At 41.9% G+C, this 18,028-nt stretch overlaps 1 protein-coding gene across 4 annotated transcripts in view; it reads right to left on the minus strand.

The window, feature by feature from the left end:
- LOC110530648 (disks large homolog 5) overlaps positions 1-18,028 on the minus strand; it is a 102,457-nt gene that overhangs the window by 82,104 nt on the left and 2,325 nt on the right. The window lies entirely within an intron of this gene.

Below are 18,028 nucleotides of genomic sequence, written 5' to 3' on the forward strand. Positions count from 1 at the left end.
ATTAGTATTGTAAAGTTAGCTTCATAACCCAATACAGATATGCATGAAAAAGAATTGACAAATATATATTCTCCTGTACTTATGATTTTAACTCATCTTTATTCATGTCCCCCCTTGCTCTCCATGCAACTAGTACAATGCTTTGATGTATATTTCCTGTATGGCCCTGCTAGTCAAGCAGTGTCACAGTTAGAAAGGAGAAAATCGCATTCTAAGTCAAGCAGCACATGGAGACAGCACTCAGGACTATGATGCCATATTTGCATAGTGCTACACACTTCTAAAGGCTTCTTTCTGCATGCTTCCCAGCAAAAACAGTTCCAAAAAAGGTAATGCATATATTATGACATTGTGACGTTGTTGTTTGTTTTGGACTTAAGGTAAGGGTTTTTTCGGCTGTTCGGGCACAACATTTTCTCAAGGCAAGCCAAAGTCGGTAACTGAAGTCTACTCCCCTTTGTTGGTGATTTGTCAACAGTAGGGATTCTTCAATAAAGACTGTCGTCACTCAACGAGAGACGACTCGTTTTCAAGCACATTTTTTCCATTGAGAAATACTGGACCAAACATCTTAGATATAAAATTGCATGATTAAGAGCTCCTTGACAAAAAGCTGAAACTAATGACTGATTTGAGTTCTTAGATTCATTTTGACTATTTTTTTTGTAGTTCATACTGGCAACGGCATCTCAAAATGGACAAACAGTACTATTGCCGCTTTATTCTTGTTTTTCAAGCGATGGTCTTAAGGGAGTATGCGAGCACACTAGTTTGGTTCGCCTAGCCGACCTGAAGCATGCTGACTCCTTTACGCCCAAGGGAGATTTAATTTGATCTTTATACGTTTTAGTCGTTTAGCAGACTCTTATCTAGAACGACTTACAGGAGCAATTAGGGTTAAGTGCCTTGCTCAAGGGCACAGACAGATTTGACCTAGTCGGCTTGGAGATTTGAACCAGTGAACTTTCGGTTACTGGCCCAATGCTTTTAACCACTAGGCTACCTTTTCATGTAGAGGAATCCATAGAGGGAGCTGTACAAGGTCATGCTGCTGGACATCACAACTCTAGCTGCAGCAACAGATCAGCAACATATGAGTTTAACCCTTTGCGGAGTGAGTTCTTGGAATGTCATCATTCTCAGTGTTCCACTTTGGAATTTTTACTTCAATACAGACTGAATGAGCAGCCCTTGCTGTTGTCATCTTTAAGAATCAGTTAGGTTTGCCATAGTACATAATATAGACATACCCTTTAGTGCTCCTTTGAGTATTAAGAAGACAAACAGATATACATATAGCTGGTTATATATAGTCTAATGGGTATATTGTGATCAACTGAGATGCGCCTCTGTCACACTTCAAGCAGGCATAACACTGCAATTAAAGGATACGTTTTTAAAAAAAAAAAATATTTAACAACCAAATCTATTTATGTAAATGGCATGTTATAGAATGGTCCAGACACCTTTGTGATTTCACATGTTTTCGATAAAGTTACCCCAAAACAGCAAATCACTTCCTCATCCTCATTGTGTAGTATATGGGGGCCCCCAAAATAACTTTTACAAAATAGCCCCAAAAAAAACACCTCCAAACATAATTTTAGAAATGGCAAAGCTCTCAGTAAAGTGATGCAGGTCTTTAGATGTTGTACACATGAAAAGATTGTGTCACTCAGAACTTTATCTGCAATGTTATATTCTCTTTTGCGCTACTCAAGCCATTTCATTTTCCATGTAGCCTGCTGCTACAGGTAACTGCCAAAATGAACAAGGTAAACCACCAGCTTTCAATATAAATTGTATCACTCATTATACAAGTGTTCCCTTTATTCAATGTATTTTCTATTTAACCTTTATTTAACTAGGCAAGTCAGTTAAGAAACAATTCTTATTTTCAATGACAGCCTAGGAACAGTGTGTTAACTGCCTGTTCAGGGGCAGAACGACAGATTTGGAGCTTGTCAGCTCGGGGATTCGATCTAGCATCCTTTCGGATACTAGTCCAACACTCTAACCACTAGGCTACGCTGGCAGTTACCTGTAAAATGGACGGAGAGGTATCGCTTGAGTCACAACAAAATGGATTATAACGTTGCAGATGAAGTTCGGAAATAACCATTTCATGTGAAAAGTACATCTAATGACCTGCATCACTATACTGAGAGTTTTGCCTTAACTTATGTGGTTGTTTTTGGATCCTTTGTTTTTTAGGGGCCCCATACTAAACAAGGAGGATGAGGAAGTGATTTGCTATTTGAGGATAAGTTTCGCTAAAACATGCGAAAATCCCAAAAAGGTGTCGGGACCCTTCTAAAGCAATTTACATAAAAAAAATGTTGGGTGTAAAAAAAATTGAAGCTTTATCCTTTAAAACTTCTTAGGGATCAAATCCCTTTAGCGGGATCGATTCAACAACATCCGCTGAAAAGGCAGAACACAAAATTAATTTAAAAAATAAATAAATATTGAACTTTCATACATTCACAAGTGCAAAACACCAAATTGAAGCTTAACTTCTTGTTAATCTACCCATCGTAACCAATTTCAAAAAGGCTTTACAGCGAAAGAACAGCATATGTTAGGTCAGAGCCAAGTCACAAAAAAAACAAGCCATTTTCCAGCCAAAGAGAGGAGTCACAAAAAGCAGAAAGAGATCAAATTAAATCACTAACCTTTGATGATCTTCATTAGATGGCACTCATAGGACTTTGTTACACAATACACGCATGTTTTGTTCGATAAAGTCCATATTTATATCCATAAATCTCAGTTTACATTGGCGCGTTACGTTCAGTAATGTTTTGCTTCCAAAACATCCGGTGATTTTGCAGAGAGCCAATTCAATTTACAGAAATACTCATCATAAACTTTGATAAAAGATACAAGTGTTATGCACAGAATTAAATATATACTTCTCCTTAATGCAACCGCTGTGTCAGATTTCAAAAAAGCTTTACAAAAAAAGCACACCATGCAATAATCTGAGTACGGCGCTCAGACACAAAAACAAGCCATACAGATACCTGCCATTTTGTGGAGTCAGTAAAAGCATTATAAATATTAACTTATCTTTGATGATCTTCATCAGAATGCACTCCCATGAATCCCAGTTCCACAATAAATGTTTGTTACATTCGATAAAGTCCATCGTGTATGTCCAAATACCTCCTTTTTGTTAGTGCGTTTAGTTCACAAATCCAAACTCACGAGGCACGGGCAAGTCCCGGCGAAAGTTATGACAAAGTCCAAAAAGTTATATTACAGTTCATAGAAACATGTCAAACGATGTATAGAATCAATCTTTAGGATGTTTTTAACATAAATCTTCAATAATGTTTCAACTGGAGAATTCCTTTGTCTTTAGAAAGGAAAAGGAACGCAGCTACCTCTCACGGGCGCGCGCGAGACTGAGCTCATGGCACTCTGCCAGACCTCTTACTTAATCAGCTCTTATTCTCTCCTCCTTCACAGTAGAAGCCTGAAACAAGGTCCTAAAGACTGTTGACATCTAGTGGAAGCCTTAGGACATGCAATATACAGTGTATATTAGAAAGGCAATGAGTTGAAAAACTACAAACCTCAGATTTCCCACTTCCTGGTTAGATTTTCTCAGGTTTTCGCCTGCCATATGAGTTCTGTTATACTCACAGACATCATTCAAACAGTTTTAAAAACTTCAGAGTGTTTTCTATCCAATACTACTAATAATATGCATATATTAGCTTCTGGGCCTGATTAACAGGAAGTTTCCTCTGGGCATGCTTTTCATCCAAAAGTGAAAATGCTGCCTCCTATCCCAAACAGGTTAAAGTGTGTCCTCTAAAACCCAGTCATGACACACACCAGAGACAGGGTTTTTTTCTGAATCAAAGAAGGGACTTGGGTGGTGGAATTGGGCGGAGACATTTGAGTTTTAAAGCAAACTTCCTGCAATTCTATGCATTTTGGCTAATGCATAGAATTGGCTAATCCTGTGTTATTTTGCTCTGGCTAATCCTGTGTTATTTTGCTCTGGCTAATCCGGTGTTATTTTGCTCTGACTAATCCGGTGTTATTTTGCTCTGGCTAATCCGGTGTTATTTTGCTCTGGCTAATCCGGTGTTATTTTGCTCTGGCTAATCCGGTGTTATTTTGCTCTGGCTAATCCGGTGTTATTTTGCTCTGGCTAATCCGGTGTTATTTTGGTCTGGCTAATCCGGTGTTATTTTGCTCTGGCTAATCCTGTGTTATTTTGCTATGGCTAATCCTGTGTTATTTTGCTCAAACATAGTATCTACCGCTAAATTCATTGTTTTAGGAATTCTCAATTCTCCCTGACTGTCTAGCTTTTATTTTGGTGATTGATAGATGTAAATTATTATATTATAATAAAACACAAATCCATTATAGTTTCTACATTCTTTATATCTGAGTTAACTTAAATGACTTAACAAAGCGTTTTTGTACAAATTTGAATTAGGTGACCCAAAAAAAATCCCTAGGATTTCAATGGCAGAAAAATCTCACCAAGGGAGTGATAACATCAAGAGGGCATCGATCAAATCCCATTAACCCAGATCTGCTGTGTAGGCTATAGCCCTTACAACGCCAAGCCTGCAGATCACACAAGGCCTAACCTCATTAGCCGGGGGGGGTAGGGGGGGCGAGATTATAAATTAAATGAAGGTAGAAGAAAGGTGACTGGCTTTTAATCTGTTCTGACGCTCCCTGAAGCTCGGCCTCTGCTGCTGCGCTCCACTGGGGAACACAGAGGATTTCACATTGTTCTAGCTGACATGAGAACTGCACATAGCCTAGCACACTACTTCTAATCTGCTGCACACTGAAGGCACACTTTCGACTAATTGGCCCAGATGCATTTAAAAGGAGTAGGCTCCACTTTTTATTTTTATTATTGTGTCAGATTTGGAAGCAGCAGGCAGCCTAGTGGTTAGAGCGGTGGGCCAGTAACCAAAAGGTTGCTGGATCGAATCCCTGAGCTGACAAGGTACAAATTTGTCGTTCTGCCCGTGAGCAAGGCATTTAACCCACTGTTCCCCTTGCCCCAAAGATGTGGATGTCGATTAAGGCAGCCCCCCGCACCTCTCTGATTGAGGGGTTGGGTTAAATGCAGAAGACGCATTTCAGTTGAATGCATTCAGTAGTACAACTGACTAGGTATCCCCCTTAACCATTTGTATTTATACTGGAACTCTTGCGGCTCAGCTAGGGGATAAATCATCTTACATGGAAGTCAGGCTTTTCTGCTCGATAAACGTTTTTTACTGATACAAGAACAGGTCTGGGAGATGTGTGATTTGAAAAGGCCAGCCCCAGAACACAAAATTATTTGATTCTAAGTAATCTGTCCCCTCTCCGACCAGCATGTCCTGCCACATTGAGTAGCCCAAATCATAATCATTGTCAATGCTCACTACAAATTTCATATACCAGCGGCTTGCCAGTTATATCCTGTCTTTAATTTAAACATAAAGATACAGTAAGTTAGAAGACCGTATGGAAATTGAGAAAAACTAGACCTAGCCTATAGGCTAGAAATGTATCAAATTGAGACCTGTGGCGACAGTATACACAAAGTCTCTTATCAGGCCAGTGAATGCAGTAGCATATTGAATGGTAGCAGGCCATCCGGTGTTAGAAGGGTCGGCAACGGTAGACCTCTTAAAACAGGACTTTAATCATCAATAGCAATTAGACCTTGGCCTCATTCAGCCGGGCCGATGATTTGTTAACAAGCTGACGGCATCAAAAAATAGTATATGTATTAGATCTGCAAAATATCTATTGTTCGGCACTTAGACTGCAGACAGTCCAATTCTCTACCATTCCATCGTGAAGTGTGCACTTGCCGTGTGGGGGTGAGTAAGTGGACACTTTAGGAAGAAGTGTGGGGAAACAGAATGCAACCTGAAAGTGTGGACTCGTTCACTTTCTCTCAACAACATCCAATGTTTTTTCACTGAGGGTGAGTGAGCAATGCACACTTTAGGAAGATGTGTAGGGATCCTGAACACAGCCTTGTTTAAAGATCGAGTAGGGTATAGCCAAGTGAGAGCTGATGGTAGACAGGGATAGTAGAACAAAGGCCCATCTCCTCTCCCTGACTCCCTCCATGTCTACCACTTAGGGTTGCAAAGGGTCGGAAACTTGCCGGTAAATTTCCTGAATTTTTCCAGAAATTTTCCATTGGAAGTTAAGCCCGGGAATTTTCATTAAATTTATCAAATTCATTTTAAAAATGTTAGCTTATAACAGTGAACCTTTTTTTGGTGGGGCAATTCTAGGTCTTGTGGCATATTTTGGTTAAACTATCCCCAATTCAATGGAAATGCAACCCTCTGCATGCACAGTGCATGCACAGTGCATCACAAGTGCAGCTGATTCTCAAGATCTTGCACACTAATGAGATGCTATTGAGCCCACACTACTACACTGTCTGAGCCAAGGACTACATGCTTTCTGGTAAGTTTTGATTACAATACTGGGTGGGGTGAATATATTCTATATGACAAACATGATTTTTAGTTAACAAGACAATTGTAGCCTACAGCGACGTGTATTTAAATAATTTATAACTTGTTAACAATTTCTGCTAGTTAGTTTGCTTAAGCCTGCTGACTGAGGAGTGTTAATTCACCTGTTTCCATACATGTTTCATTTTAAAACATGTATCTTACTAAAGGAGTTGTTTAATCTAACTGCTTAACTATTTATCTGTACATGGAATCGTATATGTTTTTTTCAACCATTTTTTTCCCCTAATCTTTACAGGAAAATGCCAAGGGCACTATCTGATTTGTGGAGACATTTCACTGCAGCTAATGTAGAAGGAGAAGCTGTGGACATTTGCAAATACTGTGCCAAATCGCATGTGAAGAAGGCAACAAAAAGCAGAATTCCCTCAGTGCTCACATCAAGCAACCTCTGACAGAAGTCCCTCTACTTCTATTCGAGGTGAAAATGATGAATCGGACACCTTATTGATAACAGCTCATAGTCTCCCTTGGAATCAGAAGTTTTTTTACTCAATGGAGGAACGTATTCAGAGAAAAGATGATGAATGTCTTGATCAAGGTGTGTATGCAACAGGTTCACCTCTGATGCTCACAGGCAATGTGTATTGGAAGAGATTTCTGAATGTTATTTGCCCAGCATACACCCCTCCAACCAGACATGCGTTATCTACTCATTTGCTGGATGCAGAGTTTTACAGAGTTCAAGTGAAGGTCAAGCAAATCATAGAGTTGGCAGACTGTATTGCAATCATCTCTGATGGGTGGCCTAATGCTCGTGGGCAAGGAATAATTAACTACATCATCTCCACCCCTCAACCAGTATTCTATAAGAGCACAGACACAAGGGACAACAGACACACCGGTCTCTACATTGACTGACTTCAGCTTATCTGCAATGACCTTGGACCACAGAAGGTATGTGCACTAGTGACAGACAATGCTACGAACATGAAGACTTCTTGGTCTAAAGTGGAGGAGTCTCTCTAGATCTCTCAAGTGCTATACAGCCAACTCATATGGTCGCTAGCATTTAGCATAAAAATGACCAAGTATAGATCTGGTACAAGGCTGTGGTAAAGAGTCTGAATATTGAGACGCAATGAGAGGAGCTGCTCACTGTCCCTCTAGCAGAAATGCTGAACAGCAGCAGTCTAGCTGGTCCAGTAATGCTCCTACTTGCATTACAGCGAACACACAGCCTAACATCTGCCAAGCTAGTGGTGCTTTAACCCAGAAGAATACTAGAAGTCAGCATAAGTGAGACAAAGTTTTTAAAAAACAACTATGATAGCAGCTCATAAATCTCGATAGCGGAGGTGCATTGCTCGGGTCCTCTGGGGCCACAGTCCTGCTGATTACATCACCGTTGGCTTTTGACAAGGGACTAATTTCTCCAGGTGTGTGAATTCTCCAGCCAATCAGTAGCCTCGACTTCAAGGGAGACAGGGAAACCAGCAGAATGCTGTGACCACTTGGCAAGCGTACAGTCATCATTAGGCTAGAGCTTGTCTTGGGCAGTTGTGTAATATACTGTGATCAGATGATATCTGTACATCCTGAATAATCTTGAGTTATCTCCGAGAGCAGAACCCCTTTATGAACAAGGTAGGTAAATGTTAATACACACCCTGTCTAGACTACATCTTATCATGACATAACAACGTAGCGGAAAACACAGGCCTTTGGTCGTGCATCAGAGACTGCATTGGAATAGTGACAGAGAAGGGGACAGACGGTAGACGACAGAGAGATATGGGGGGGGTGTAGAAGACAGAGAGAGGGGGGGGGGGGGGGGTAGAAGACAGAGGGGGGGGTGTAGAAGACAGAGCGAGAGAGAGGGGGGGGGGGTAGATAATAGAGAGGAACATTTTACATCTCGCTAGAAATTCATAATGAAACGATCTTAACAGAGAAAAACATCCTTGTATGCTACCTATATTCCCCCAATAGAATCCCCATGCTTTAACAATGACAGCTTCTCCATCCTAGAGGGGGAGATCAACAATTTCCAGTCTCAGGGACATGTACTGTACTCGTTTGTAGTGACCTAAATGCCAGAACTAAACAAGAGAACGACAACCTCAGCACACAGGGGGGACAACCACCTACCTGGAGGGGCCAGCTTCCCTCACCTAAGACAACATAACCAACATAAATGGGTCATAACTCCTGCAGCTCTGTCGGACGCTGGGTATGTACAGTTGAAGTCAGAAGTTTACATACACCTTAGCCAAAATACATTTAAACTCAGTTGTTCACAATTCCTGACATTTAATCCAAGTAGAAATGCCCTGTCTTAGGTCAGTTAGGATCACCACTTTATTTTAAGAATGTGAAATGTCAGAATAATAGTAGAGAGAATAATTTATTTCAGCTTTTATTTCTTTCATCACATTCCCAGTGGGTCAGAAGTTTACATACACTCAATTAGTAGTTGGTAGCATTGCTTTTAAATTGTTTCACTTGGGTCAAACATTTCAGGTAGCCTTCCACAAGCTTCCAACAATAAGTGGGGTGAATTTTTGACCCATTCCTCCTGCCAGAGCTGGTGTAACTGAGTCAGGTTTGTAGGCCTCCTTGCTCGCACACGCTTTTTCAGTTCTGCCCAAAAATATTCTATGGGATTGAGGTTAGGGCTTTTTGATGGCCACTCCAATACCTTGACTTTGTTGTCCTTAAGCCATTTTGCCACAACTTTGGAAGTATGCTTGGGGTCATTGTCCATTTGGAAGACCCATTTGCAACCAAGCTAAGATCCTGACTGATGTCTTAAGATGTTGCTTCAATATATCCACATAATTTTTCTCCCTCATGATGCCATCTATTTTGTGAAGTGCACCAGTCCTTCCTGCAGCAAAGCACCCCCACAACATGATGCCGTGATTCACGGTTGGGATGGTGTTCTTCTACTTACAAGCCTCCCCCTTTTCCCTCCAAACTTAACAACGGTCATTATGGCCAAACAGTTCCATCTTTGTTCCATCAGACCAGAGGACATTTCTCCAAAAAATACGATCTTCGTCCCCATGTGCAGTTGCAAACCATAGTCTGGCTTTTTTATGGCGGTTTTGGAGCAGTGGATTCTTCCTTGCTTAGCGGCCTGTCAGGTTATGTCGATATAGGACTCGTTTTACTGTGGAAATAGATACTTTTGTACCCGTTTCCTCCAGCATCTTCACATGGTCATTTGCTGTTGTTCTGGGATTGATTTGCACTTTTCGCACCAAAGTACGTTCATCTCTAGGAGACAGAACGGGTCTCCTTCCTGAGCGGTATGACGGCTGCGTGGTTCCATGGTGTTTATACTTGCGTACTATTGTTTGTACAGATGAACGCGGTACCTTCATATGTTTGTAAATTCCTCCCAAGGATGAACCAGACTTCTGGAGGTCTACAATCTTTTTTATGAGGTCTTGGCTGATTTCTTTTGATTTTCCCATGATGTCAAGCAAAGAGGCACTGAGTTTGAAGGTAGGCCTTGAAATACATCCACAGGTACACCTCCAATTGACTCAAATATCCTATCAGAAGCTTCAAAAACCATGACATTTTCTGGAATTTTCCAAGCTGTTTCAAGGCAGTCAACTTAGTGTATGTAAACTTCTGACCCACTGGAAGTGAAATAATCTGTCTGTAAACAATGGTTGGAAAAATTACTTGTGTCATGCACAAAGTAGATGTCCTAACCGACTTGCCAAAACTATAGTTTGTGTACAAGAAATTTGTGGAGAGGTTGAAAAATGAGTTTTAATGACTCCAACCTAAGTGTATGTAAACTTCCGACTTCAACAGTATATCTACCCTTTACAGAAATAGAACCCAGTGAAGAAACGTGGATAATTGATAGCTTTAGACAATTTCAAAAAGTGCGGTATCAGAATCATCTGTACCTTTTCAGACAGTAGGGCTGCAGTCCAAACATGTTATTTTTACCCCCTCAGTCCTCGCACCAGCCGATTTCCTATGGGGGAACCCCAGTCGAAAACAGATGCAATTTGATTGCAATCTTAAGACGGTCCAATTCACTAACACTGCCCCCTCAGCCCTCGATTTAGCGAGTGAAGAGGTATAGGTATATTAATAGCTTTAGGTCGGTTGTTTTTAAGCTCCATTTCAAGATTACCACCAAGTGGTAATCACCACTCTTCCCCCGCTAGGACAAGGGACATCTAAGGTACACTCGGACGTGACGAGGTAAAAGGTAATTCAAAAGGCTGAGGGTTTAGGGCTGTCTACTTTGAATTTGGACCCCAGCCTAGAACTGTGTTCCGGCATATAATATTCTATTGTTTCCCTGACAACAAACACTGCTGATTGATGTCCAGCTGTGTTGTTTATGCAGTTTTTTAATGGTAGGGTAGCTAGATGTGCTTTCTTTCCACTAAATGTTTTGGTAAGTTGTGATATTTAACTAACTTTTTTAGGGAATAGTGGTCTGCCCGCAGACAGGCTAGGACTGACTGATCTGGTTACCTAGTGATGGAAGTTAATCCCGCTTCAGAATTGGCATTACTTTACAGACAAGTAAAATGCTGTTCATGTCTCCAGAGAAGGTTTAGTGTCGGCGTTTAAAAAGTGTAGTGATCCAAACAGAAAAACAAACATGCCGTGGCCAAAGACGCTTTCAAGGGGACACATACCATTATATGTGAAGAGGAGAATCGATATAGGCTATAAAATCGGTAGCCTACTGTCATTTCATATTATGAGACAAAAACACCCCCACCCACTCCGCAACGAAGAGTAGCCTACCCTGTGTGCTCAAAAGACTGGCCCCGTCATTAGCAAAAAGAAAGAGCAGGCAGGCCAGTGCGAGGGAGAGAGAGGGGCAGGACAAAGCGATAGCGAGAGAGAGCGAGAGAGGAGGGGCAGAAAGGAGGGGCAGGCAGAACCGTGCACATACGTCTTGGTAATCTGCATTTCACAATTTTTAATTGTCTAGCATGCCTCACAAAGTAGCTTAAAGTTTGCCTGTTCCTCTCTGGCTTTATTTAAATTACAGAGCTTTCCCCAGGACTTTATAGCCATATAGTCTAGTTAGGCGATAACACAGAAAATAATGTATTGTGATTAGGGATGCGCGATATCGGAATTGGCCGATATTCGCTAAAAATGCCAAGATCAGTATCGGCCCGATGTCTAGTTGAACGCCGATGTGCATAACTGATGTCAAAGCTGACGTGCATACCTATATAACACGTAATGACGCCATGTAAAATGTTGCGCTATACGTGCAACACAGCATTCCTAACCTAGCCCACAATGTCTGCTGTGTGGATCGAGCAGTCAACAAGTCCAGCAGTCATTTAAAGAATAAGAACATTTCAGCGAGACAACTCAAAGATGAAATCCATTAAATTTGCACGTGCAAGCCGAGCACCACCACTACTATCAGTAGCACTGTCAAAGCTGTACAAAAAGTCTGCAAACAAGCAAACACCGACCACGAATGATGTGTTTACAATACTGCGTTGGTAATAAAGCATTATTTGCTCGACCGCAACATCGACCGGTAGCTAGCTTGCTGGACCAGTAGCTAGCACCAATACAACCAGTCTGAAAACAATGACCAGTAGAACCTGCAGTCATTTTCATTATTCTAAGCAATGATTTAGGAATCCTTGTGAGTAAATATTAGCTGAGTAGCCACTTGTTGTTTGTTTATTAAAGTTGATAATTTCATGAAAATAAATAGCTAGCCAGCTACTTAACCCTGTTGCCAAAAGCTAAAGTTATAAGCAGCCAGCTAACTTATTCTGTCTACGGTAGTGAGGCTCGACCGGACAGGGTTATAGTTGTGAAGCTAGCCACAATAAGGATTTGGCACAGTAGTGGAATTTTCAGTTTGCCTTCAAAATAAAAACAAGTACCTCTTTGAAAGTGATGCAGATGGTTACAAATTGGTGTTATCATGCCATATTTAGACTAGATGATGTTAAACAAGGTTGGACTGTGAAGCAATAAAATGGGGTATCAGTCTACTCGGTGACACCGACAGAACACAACTGTGAAGAGTTTATGCAAATATTTGCATTTTAGCTCTTATCGCGGGACTGTGACTGTGTGAAATCCCCTCCCAGTCAGCCTATTGTGTGTATTGACATTCATATTGCCCTGTACAGCTTTACCTAAGGATTTGGGATCAATGAAATGGGGTATCAGTCTACTCAATTCATTTTTTTCCCAAAGTCCTCCTCAGAGTTATCAGACTCCAAAACATCCATGCAGTATTGTTTTTCCTCAGGAATAGTGTTCAATACACATAGGTTGACAATAAATGTGGCTCAATTCACAGTTGTTTCAGAGTCCCGCAATAAGAGCTACGACAATTTTCTCTGGGTGTCACCGAGTAGACTGATACCCGATGTCATTGATCCACAATCCATAGGGAAGGCTGTTCAGTGAAATAACTATGCCCCCAACGCAAAAGTTTTTGTCAAATTAACTAATTGTCTATTGTTGATTTTATATAACATTCCAACCTCATTTAGCATGATCTATTCAATTAAGGCATAATTCTACTATTTCTATGGCGTTCCATAGTATGAGAAACCATGGTTGAGAATGAAACGACTGAAAATGAACAACAAAACAGAACAGGAAGTAAGTGAAAGAAATTGGTTTTGATTATGTTTTACTGGTAATGGGGACATACGTAAATTCCAACAAAATAAGTTTTTAGTCACTGTGGTGTGTGTGTAACCTTTATTTAACTTGGCAAGTCAGTTAAGAACAAATTCTTATTTACAATGACGGCCTACACCGGCCAAACCTGGACAATTCTGGGCCAATTGTGCGTCGCCCTATTCACAGCCGGATGTGATACAGCCTGGATTCGAACCAGGGACTGTAGTGACGCCTCTTGCACTGAGATGCAGTGACTTAGAACGCTGTGTCCGTGTGTGTGTTAACTATTAAACTGTACTAGAATGCTTAAAAGGCAGCTAAAATGTTAAATATGGGTTATCAGTATCATGGGAAATTGTTTGTGGATTTCTCTTAACGTTAAGGACCCCAACTTCACACCCCTAGTTGTAACCCGTTATGCTGGAGTGGATACACCACGGCAGTACAATAGACAATAAAATGCCCAGTGACATGTAGTATAACATAAGGCCTATGAAATTACATCATATCCAGCAGACAGGCTGGGTGTACGATGGATGGATTGATGGCTTAATCTAGAGACATGCTGGGAGAGAAAGAGGGAGAAAGAGAGCGATTGTAGCTTGGCGCTACAGTAGTCAGATCCCAGGAGAGAGATAAGAGCACTGGGTTGGGAGTAGTGAGTAGCAGTGACAAAGTGTCAGGACATAACTCATTGTGTCCCGATGGTTTATGTGCTTCTGGGAATGGGACACTGGTCGACAGGCAGACAGACCCACTGGTCCTGTCCTAGTCCATACACACACACACACACAGAACAGCAAGCTGCTGATTGGGAACTTTGGGCCTGCTACACTTCAAAACAGATGCAAAGTCTGAGGAAGAGACTAAAAAAGAGAGATAAAAGGCATAGAAAGAGAGAAACGGGGAGGGTGGGTGAGATAGCTAGAGGACTTAGAGAAAGAAGACAGAAAGAGAGGCCTTCTCTTAACGACTGCCTCTCAGCTCACCACAAATCAGTAGAGCGTAAAAAGAGGTGTTTTCAGAGTACACTGCACACACCTGAGCCGAGTTGAGGTGTAGCCCAGTCGCCCAGAGGCAATGGTCCATCTTCAATACACAGAGAGAGCTCCTGTCAGGGAGCAGTGCATAACTCATTCCTCTTTGTGTCTGTTTAAATCAATGTCTCAGTCAGTCAGGAGAGAAAGGCCTATACAGGTAGAACTACTCTATAGGTGAAACACCAAAGTCTCTCCACAAAGCACTGCAGGGGACTGGGAAAAGTCTCTCCACAAAGCACTGCAGGGGACTGGGAGATGTCTCTCCACAAAGCACTGCAGGGGACTGGGAAAAGTCTCTCCACAAAGCACTGCAGGGGACTGGGAGAAGTCTCTCCACAAAGCACTGCAGGGGACTGGGAGATGTCTCTCCACAAAGCACTGCAGGGGACTGGGAGATGTCTCTCCACAAAGCACTGCAGGGGACTGGGAGATGTCTCTCCACAAAGCACTGCAGGGGACTGGGAGAAGTCTCTCCACAAAGCACTGCAGGGGACTGGGAGATGTCTCTCCACAAAGCACTGCAGGGGACTGGGAGATGTCTCTCCACAAAGCACTGCAGGGGACTGGGAGATGTCTCTCCACAAAGCACTGCAAGGGACTGGGAGAAGTCTCTCCACAAAGCACTGCAGGGGACTAGAAGGCATTAAATTGGTTTTGATTAGCCCTATTGCACCAAATGTGTGCGAATGAAATCAGCTTGAAATACTATAGCATAGTTTATTATACAAGGCAAAGATACCGGTGGTCTACTTAGGCTATATATTCTCGAATTGACAAAATACAATTGTCATATTGGCAGTTTTGACAGATTGATTTATTTAAAACCCCCATTGAAAGAATTCCCATAATAAACTAAATGTGGCATTAGGGCCCTGCATTTTGCACAATGTGACATGCCAGGATTTGAACCTTTATTAAAGCTTTTCATAATCTGAGAACCCATTAGTGTAATGGTGCATTAAATTAAGGTACATATCTCTCGGTTTCCCACAGCAGCCATATTGGGAGGGTTGGAGAAGGGAGAACCAAAGCGCTGCTCTTCCTCCACTGCCTTCACGGTCTACGTGCTTGCAAGTGTGTGTGTGCCTTGAAGTCAAAGGGGTGTGTCTTGTGTGTGTTTGTACAGTGTATGATGCATGCACTGTGTGTGTGTGTGTCTCAGTGAAAGGAGGAGAGAGTCTGCCAGTGAGGAAATGAGAATACGAGAGGATGGCTTGAGAGCAGGTTGCCATCACACAAAAGCTAAGTCTCCTCTCTACGCTCCCTTTCTTTCTCTGCCTGAAGCAACTAGGAGACTCGTCTCCATTCTCTCACCAGCAAGCCTGGTTAAACGCAGGAATCGTGTCAGCCTGAATCGCTGCACTTAATGAAAATAATTCCAAAAAAACTGTCAACTACAGCTCTCCCTGTGTGTGTGCTGAGGCAGCAGCAGCCGGGAGGGAGCAGGGGTTAATACAGAGGGTAGTGGAGGCATGATAATACACGTCTCACAGAGACACCTTACAACAGGCAGGCAGAGTAGAGTAGAGCTAGTCCTCTGGTCAATAACCACCATGGACCCACTCGGACTGCGTACAACATGCAACCATATCCTCTATGTAGTGCACCACTTCTGACTAGGGCCCATAGGGATTTGGCCAAAAGTAGTGCACTACATAAGGGAATAGGGTGCCTTGTGTGACGCAGTCAAAGTTCCATACGTACAGTCCAGCTACTGCTCATCTACAGCATTAAACAAAGGTGGCAATGTGCAAATTGCCAATGTCGCAAGTTTAACAGAGATGGTTCAGTGAGTGAAACACACCTGTGTGATGAGTTATAGTTACTCATTCCTTGTGTTATAATTATTGTTATTGTGTTATAAAATGTATATTTGTCACATACACATGGTTAGCAGATGTCAATGCGAGTGTAGCGAAATGCTTGTGCTTCTAGTTCCGACAATGCAGTAATAACCAACGAGTAATATAACTAACAATTCCAAAACTACTACCTTATACACACACAAGTGTAAAGGGATAAAGAATATATACATAAAGATATATGAATGAGTGATGGTACAGAACAGCATAGGCAAGATGCAGTAGATGGTATAGCGTACAGTATATACATATGAGCTGAGTAATGTCGGTTATATAAACATAAAGTGGCATAGTTTAAAGTGGCTAGTGATACATGTATTACATAAAGATGGCAAGATGCAGTAGATGATATAGAGTACAGTATATACATATACATATGAGATGAGTAATGTAGGGTATGTAACAGTCTAACAGTTAACAGTCTGATGGCCTTGAGATAGAAGCTGTTTTTCAGTCTCTCGGTCCCTGCTTTGATGCACCTGTACTGACCTCGCCTTCTGGATGATAGCGGGGTGAACAGGCAGTGGCTCGGGTGGTTGTTGTCCTTGATGATCTTTGTGGCCTTCCTGTGACATCGGGTGGTGTAGGTGTCCTGGAGGGCAGGTAGTTTTCCCCCGGTGATGCGTTGTGCAGACCTCACTACCCTCTGGAGAGCCTTGCGGTTGTGGGGGGAGCAGTTGCCGTACCAGGCGGTGATACAGCCCGAGAGGATGCTCTCGATTGTGCATCTGTAGAAGTTTGTGAGTGATTTTGGTGACAAGCCAAAAAGGCGCTGCTGTGCCTTCTTCACGATGCTGTCTGTGTGGATGGACCAATTCAGTTTATCTGTGATGTGTACACCGAGGAACTTAAAACTTACTACCCTCTCCACTACTGTCCCGTCGATGTGGATAGGGGGGTGTTCCCTCTGCTGTTTCCTGAAGTCCACAATCATCTCCTTTGTTTTGTTGATGTTGAGTGTGAGGTTATTTTCCTGACAACACAGAGGACCCTCGGAGTGTCGTGTGCAGATATACGATGTGCATTTATCAAGAGTCAACTGTAGTCCACCTTCAAACTGTCTGGGAACGGTTGGTTTCAGCCTCCATTAGAGAAAGTGCATACAGGCTGAATGAATGACTGTCATTCAGATTCAACATTTTAAAAATGGTCTAGTACAGGGTTCACCAATATATTTTTAAAAAACAGACCACGGCTGAATGTAACTGGGGACCACTGGTCTAGTAGGACAATAACTGGGTGTATAGTACTGGCTATATGCAATCTACTGTACAATGGAAAATAGAGAATAGACTGACACCATGTTATGGATTTATAAGCATAGTTATAGGCATGCACATCATGCTAGGGTCCATATGAAAGGGCACGTTAGCCGCGAGAGCATATCCATGGAAACAAGTCAGGCTGTGAGCGTATAAAAGCCAGGAAGCACTTGTATTTAAACGTAAATGACATGATATTAATATATTGATGACAACTTGGGAAATTACGTGCACGTTTAGCCCTACACAGAATAGGCTACTGCATTTCATTTCCCCTAATAAACCTAAAGTAAAAGGACACTTGAATTACACTGAACAAAAAATATAAATGCAACATGTAAACTGTTGGTCCTGTTTCATGAGCTGAAAAGACCCCAGAAATGTTCCATACTCACAAAAAGCTTATTTCTCTATTTTGTGCACAAATGTGTTTACGTCCCTGTTAGTGAGCATTCTCCTTTGCCAAGATAATCCTGACAGGTGTGGCACATCAAGAAGCTGATTAAACAGCATGGTCATACACAGGTTAACCTTGTGCTGTGGACAATAAAAGGCCACTAAATTTAGCAGTTTTGTCACAACAGAATGACACAGATTTCTCAAATTGAGGGAGCGTGCAATTGGCATGCTGACTGCAGGAATTTCCACCAGAGCTGTTGCAAGAACATTGTATGTTCATTGCTTTACCATAAGCCACGACCCAACATACATTTTGAGAA

This window comes from Oncorhynchus mykiss, chromosome 1 (assembly GCF_057628025.1).
Source record: "Oncorhynchus mykiss isolate SJ-2025 chromosome 1, ASM5762802v1, whole genome shotgun sequence".
In the NCBI taxonomy this organism is placed as follows: Eukaryota; Metazoa; Chordata; class Actinopteri; order Salmoniformes; family Salmonidae; genus Oncorhynchus; species Oncorhynchus mykiss.